Source organism: Etheostoma spectabile, chromosome 23 (genome assembly GCF_008692095.1).
Source record: "Etheostoma spectabile isolate EspeVRDwgs_2016 chromosome 23, UIUC_Espe_1.0, whole genome shotgun sequence".
NCBI classification, from domain to species: Eukaryota; Metazoa; Chordata; class Actinopteri; order Perciformes; family Percidae; genus Etheostoma; species Etheostoma spectabile.
In genome coordinates, this window is record NC_045755.1 from 3,614,098 (window position 1) to 3,620,786 (window position 6,689).

Sequence of the window (6,689 nt, forward strand, 5' to 3'; positions counted from 1 at the left end):
GACTATCTGTCCAATCAGAGTTTTCCGTTGCACGACTAAAACAACTTTTGAACGTACACATGTTCAACCCAAGCAAAGTTCTTTCCCGAGGCTATTTTGCAGCAGCACCGGGGCTCCGTCCGTCACTTAGCTCGGCCTATGACAATTGTGATTGGTTTAAAGTAATGCCAATCCTCCTCTAGATTAGATTAGAGTATTAGAGTATTCCTCATCCCTGTTTGCTAAGCGCCGTTATGTTGTCTGTTCAGGACACAGGATTTCCCCAGAAGTTATTGTAAACAAACATTGTGACTGGGTCTATAGTTTGACAATATGTAGAGTGTGCTCCCCATGTAGACTCAGTCCTTGGCAGTGGCCTGGGTTCATATTGGATCTGCAGCCCTTTGCTGCATGTCATTTTTTTCTAATGAATTCAATATTTAAGACCAAGGTGAATGAAAAGTGATGAAAATATTCAGTTTCTTTTGCATCACTTCATTCACATTTATGTTTAGACTGTGTTATAGTAGTGGGCTGTGTTATGTTTGGTTACTGTTGCTATGGCAACCTGGCTTCAATGTATTCCCATCTTCGTGTTGTCACCAAGTTCACCTGCCTGCTGCTGTGTAAAGAGACTTCTCTCCACACACTGCTCAGCGTGTAATAACAGGTGTCGCATTCTCTGAACTCTGAAAGCAGATGTGAACTATGGTGGCGCCGAAATGCAACACTGTCTCCTACGAAGTTCAGTTCCAAGAAAATGTGAGTGAAAGATACAAGGAAGGGCTTTTAAATGCAATGGATTAAGGGGGTGAAGGATCACGTGTTACTAAAACTTAATTGTTACAACTGATAGCCCTGGCTGCCTTGCAGTTGGACAATGTGAGCCTAAATTAACCCAATTCTGTACAATAAATGCAACATGAGGTCATACGTTGGACTCCCAGTGGCCTGCTGGGTAGTGGAAGATGCTTCAGATGAAATGCGTCTGTCTGAGAGCCCAATGGCTTGTGCCCAAAACTGAAGCGGGAACGAGCCAGGTCTTTTTTTTGTTTACCAAACCTATCCTACCTGCCAACTAAATTTCATCTGTCTGTCTTTGTCAGTATCACTCTCTCTCTTCATCTGCTGCACACAATTACTGTAACCACTTCACTGTTATTATTTCTTCCAGTCCTTCCTTTTTCTCTCTGATTCCTTGTATCTTTTTTTCATTTACTGTGTGTGTGTGTGTATGTGTGTGTGTGTGTGTGTGTGTGTGTGTGTGTGTGTGTGTGTGTGTGTGTGTGTGTGTGTGTGTGTGTGTGTGTGTGTGTCAGGAACTGGCATATCTTTTCATTGGCATCAAGACAATGACACGCGATTCAAGCAGATTAATTTGTATTCGAAGCACATGACGATAACTGTGCGTGTGTGTACGTGTACGTGGTCTGCTCAGCGATGGCGGTAGCTTGGTGCTGTACAATTGTCCTTGTCCATGCTCTGTCATTATCAGGCCTTCTGCTCGCTGGATGTGTGTCTTTGTGTGGGTGTGTGAGTCTACTCAGAGGCAACCACTTCTGCTGTGATTAAACTACTAATTATTGATCGGGCTGGAGCAGACCTACAGAGCTGACATTACCCCTCTCTGCGTGCATGCATGCGTGCGTACGTGCGTGTATGCATCCAGAGAGCTAACCTGTTCTTTTCCAGCTGCCTTTGTTTGTAACACTATATGCCATTTAGCTCCCATTCTCCATTGATTCCCAACCAGGGGTACTTGGAAAAATCCTAAAGTAGCTCAAATAGTTAGAAAATGAAAATTATGATTTAATTAAAAAACATTAAGGGTCTGGCAAAGCGAGACAAGCCTACCGACAGCAATTCAACTGGTTTAGCAATTTAACACACTCGACTGTCCTGCTGTTACAGATGTGAACTAACCACAGACAGCTGCCTCATTCATGGGCTCACAGCAGTGCATTGCTGAAGTTCATGGCGCTGCGCCACTGCAGAATGAATACAGAGAAAACATAATGGGTATTTGGCATTATTTTTGGCTTAAAAAAAACAAAAACCCCAGGCTTGTACAAATATAGTGGAAAGACTGATCTATACCATATATTGATCTAATACAGGGAAAAATGTAACAGCAGCAAAAGGAAGTATAAGAACAGTATGCAGTATGCACATCTACTACTGTGAAGCACAAAATGAAGCACAAAAGGTGCACCAAGAATGGAAATGGGTAAAGTGTCTTGTGTCCTCAGGGGTGTATTATTATGTTATTGCTCTTGCAACTTAAGAAATGCAGTTGACTTATACTCCTGTAGTTGTTTAGGTCACTTGAGATCAGGGGTGATAGAACAGTGTGACAGCGGCGGGCACAAAAGGCCCGCAGTAAGAACACACTGAGGATGGAGCAGCCTGCCACTTCATGTTAGGGGTGGAAGGTGTTGCCCAGGAGTTTGACAATCTTTTTTTCTTCTTTTCTTACCCGCCTCCTCTGTGGAGCACAGAGAACATCTCAAGACCGACCTGGCATTTCTCGATTCTTGTTTCACTTCTGAATGTCAATGCCTGTCTCCACAACACTGTGTCAGTGCTGTAGTTAAGCCTGGATACACCACCTATCTATTTTACGATAGTGGGGGGGAAATGCTCTGGCTTGTTTGTATTTCTTTCAAACCAATTATGACCGTCCTGGGCGAAGCTAAGCCCCGATAGTGGAGAAAGGAAAGGAACATCAGATGTCAGGCTTTATCCCAGCAATGTACATCCGTTGATCCGGACTACTTTGGTCTTGACTGAAGAACGCATAAACACGGTTCACAGACAATCTATCCCTTTGTGATGGTGATTTCCATCTCACACTATCATCAGGTCAAAATTTCCACTTTGGTTAATAACCTAAGACCTGCAAAACTAACCACATTTCCATCAGCCACAAGTGTACTTTGTGTGTAATGCTAATTGTCAAATATTAGCATGCTAACACACTACAGTAAACACAAGGTAAAGTCATAGAGAACATGGTAAACATTATGCCTGCAAAACACCAGCATGTTACCATAGCCATTGTGAGTATGTCAGCATTCTGACTTCAGCATTTATCAAAAAGCCCCGCTGTCACCAAGGCTGCGTGTTTTGAGCTATGGTTTGAGGCGCTGTGAGAATCCTGTACAGTAAACAGGGAGTATCACTGCCTTTATCGCTGCCACAAGAAAGTGTTTAAGTGCCCATATTATGAAAAAAATCCCCTTTTCAGGAATTTGGGTGTTATTTTTGTGTCTCTGGTGCTTCCATGCGCATACATACTTGGAAAAAAACAAATTCATGCTGTTCTGAGTGAGATACGGTTTTTGAATGTCCTCTGCCTTCAGTCTCCGGGCGAGCTGTTCAAAAACTCCACGGCTTTCTACTTCACTAGCCGAGACGAGGTGGCTAACCTTAGAACAACTCCCCCCACCGCACCACCCTGCGGCAATAATCAGTGGGCGGGACGTGTTGGTACTACTACAATTGGTGGTAAAGTCGTTGTTTTAATCACATCCCCCCTCATTTTGCTATTGCAATGCATTCTGGTCTGTTTTACTACTATGACCTCTTAGCCCCTGCTATAATGGTATAGCTGTGTATGATTGTTTCATGGTCCTCAGAAAGAAGCCCCAAAACCTAATGGAAAATACTAGGTGACCCTGCATAGTCCCTCCCACCCCCCAATTCAACAGTCAGTCGGTGACAGGCAAGACTCTTGACGAATCTCATTCGTCTATGTAAATGCTTAGACAGGGACACGTCTAGCAAACACTGCTGTGTAAGATCACAGAGGAATCTGATGACTGAACAACTTTTTATAATACGTATATTTTTTTTAGCTTGACGTTGAGAAACACTGATGGCTGATGTCAGTCTCCTTGTTAAATGTGTCACTGTCACCTTGTCAGCCTATTCTAGTCTCTTTCTTCCTATGCCTGTGTTATTGTGAGTGTGTGTGTGTGTGTGTGCGTGCTTGCGTGCATGACAGACTGTCCCTGTTGGATATGCACTAAATGGAGAAACACACACATGCACACACTTTTGCTGCCAATACTCTTCCTGAGGCAGTGGAGCTCCATCCATCCATCCATCCATCCATCTATCGTCATCCGCTTATCCGGCATCGGGTCGTGGGGGGAGCAGCTCCAGCAGGGGACCCCAAACTTCCCTTTCCCGAGCCACATTAACCAGCTCTGACTGGGGGATCCTGAGGCCTTCCCAGAACAGGTTAGAGATATAATCCCTCCACCTAGTCCTGGGTCTTCCCCGAGGCCTCCTCCCAGCTGGACGTGCCTAGGGAGGTGTTCCAGGAGGCATCCTCACCAGATGCCTGAACCACCTCAACTGGCTCCTTTCAAAACAAAGGAGCAGCGGCTCTGCTCCAAAGCTCCTCTCGGATGACCGAGTTTCTCACCCTATCTCTAAGGGAGACGCCAGCCACCCTCCTGAGGAAACCCATTTTGGCCGCTTGTACCCTGGATCACGTTCTTTAGGTCATGACCCAGCCTTTATGACCATAGGTAAGGGTAGGAAACTGACGGGTAGATGAAGAGCTTTTCGTTCTGGCTCGCGGTGCGATAAATTGAATGTAATACCGCACCTGCTGTGCCGATTCTCCGACCAATCTCACGCTCCATTGTCCCCTGTCTCGTGAACAACACCCCAAGGTATTTCAACTCCTTTACTTGGCGTAAGGACTCATTCCCTACCTGACAATTACACAGGTTCATACAGGAGGAAATGCAATCATTGCTGCCGCGGGTAAAGGCAAGCTAGAACTGTCAGCCACTCAACCCCCAACACGCTTACACACACACACACACACAAACAAAAACACACACAGCTTAGTTTGTAAACTCAGCTGCCAGATATTATACCAGAGCCCCCATTCTTCAAACAGGTCCTTTTAGTGTGTGTGTGTGTGTGTGTGTCAATTACGTACATTTAGGTTGATAAAATGTAAAGTGGACCATGCTTTGTTTGTTCCTGCTGTCGTGGTTGGTGTGTGCGTGTGCGTGCGTGTGTTTGTGTGTGTGTGTGTGTGTGTGTGTGTGTGTGTGTTGCAAGCATAACCTGTGAGTAGCTTATTTATTTGGTCCTTTCTGCCTCAATTTACATTTGTAGCACACAGACACACACACACACACACAATCTCTCCCCCCATCTCTCTCTTCTGACCTTTTTCTCATTTCAGCACAGTTTAGCCTCACTTTCACTTCTTCCCACCATTCAGACACAATATTCAGCATGAATGAACAGAGAGTGTGCATGTGTGTAAATGCAAATGATGTACAAATCCTTTCTTTACTAATGTAATCAATTATTGTTGCTCCCGGTTGCATTATCATAATTGCTAACTGGAGATTAAAGCCTATCCACATGTTGTTGACGGTCACATCAGTGTTGATTGTCTTTGCATCAACATTGTTTTTTAGCGTGACCTTTTGGGATTATAGCTCTAAAAGCAGGATAGCTTCCAAACAGTGCAGCAGTTTATGAGGGGCTCTTCTACCAGGTGACAACTTAAAGGAAAAAAACAACATAAAGTCTCTTTTTAATATGTTGAGCCACTACAAGCCTTTAAAAGATAGACACCCCAAGTCTCGGGAATTCTTCTGGAGCGATGCCTATTTCTTAATTCGGTGTGTCTAATTGTATTCTGGCATATTTGTATAATTTTTTTGTTCAACATTCCCTCTTAGAAGTACACAATCTTTGAGGTGGAAAAAACTCAGTCCTCAACCATAGAGACTGGTTTGATTTGCCCCTTACTCTCCCTTAGAGACTGATCCAAAGTCACAAAGTTGTGAGCCGCAAAACCAAAACAATGAGCTGCGAAAAGCTTAAATGCTTCTTAGAGTTAGGGTAAAATGCAGATTTGCCCTTTTTAACATTGCAAATGGTCATTTGATCCAATGCTATTGTAAAGACATGGACAGTAGTGGGTTTTAACAGTTGTTCCCCTGATGCATACTGTAATATCACAGGTTTTTTTGCACCTATTATTTATTAGCTGTTCTGTATTTTTCTTTAAATTCTGGATTTTCTGGCAAACTCACAACACAAAGACAACTCCAGCTGCCATCTGCCCATGTGTGATGATTAAATAAGCATTGTGAAAATCAAAGAGTCACTGGCCCTTATTTATCAACCTACAGTAGAAACCAGCGCAGGTATGAGCGCAGAAATCATCTTACGACAGGCTTCACGTGGGATTCATGAAACGTTCGTATCACACCAATCAGAGCGCAAGAATGGTTGTACATGGATAAAAGGAGCGGCTGGAAACAATTGTAATTTAAATATCACGCCCTAATATATTCTTAGTTTTGAGGCCTCGCCCCTACAGTTTACGACATGCCGAGATGTAATCCGGCTAAGAAGCAGCATATTCCAGAGGTGCAGATTGAAACCCTGACATATCAGTTTAATTTGCAGTAACGTGGGTACTATTTGGCAGCCTAAAAACTGGTATTGAAGGCTGTAGGATGAATACATCCTTGACATATGTACACTCCTAATAGTAAGATACATGCTTATATTGCAATCTCTTAGGCCTGTAGGTGTACCTATATTTAAATAAACACACCGTAGCAGAGTTTATGCAGTGTTTTTTAATTTACTCATGTTTTTTTCATGAGTCAGAGCCAGGCAAACGTAAAATGTGAGGGTGAGCGTGAGTCCTCCCCCCC

General features: G+C 43.7%; 1 protein-coding gene and 2 long non-coding RNA genes across 5 annotated transcripts in view; all 3 read left to right on the top strand.

Annotated features, from left to right (window-relative positions):
* Window positions 1-6,689, top strand: part of LOC116672827 (uncharacterized) — a 174,131-nt gene that overhangs the window by 72,996 nt on the left and 94,446 nt on the right. The window lies entirely within an intron of this gene.
* camk1da (calcium/calmodulin-dependent protein kinase 1Da) overlaps window positions 1-6,689 on the top strand; it is a 68,652-nt gene that overhangs the window by 24,903 nt on the left and 37,060 nt on the right. The window lies entirely within an intron of this gene.
* The window catches only part of LOC116672820 (uncharacterized), an 18,440-nt gene that overhangs the window by 9,870 nt on the left and 1,881 nt on the right, over window positions 1-6,689 (top strand). The window contains exons 2-3 of one of the 2 annotated variants that reach the window (XR_004327639.1): window positions 2,903-2,910; window positions 3,133-3,143. This is a non-coding gene — a long non-coding RNA (uncharacterized LOC116672820). Of the gene's footprint in view, window positions 1-2,130; window positions 2,135-2,902; window positions 2,911-3,132; window positions 3,144-6,689 lie in introns of those variants that run through there. The other variant, XR_004327638.1, reaches the window with a different exon arrangement.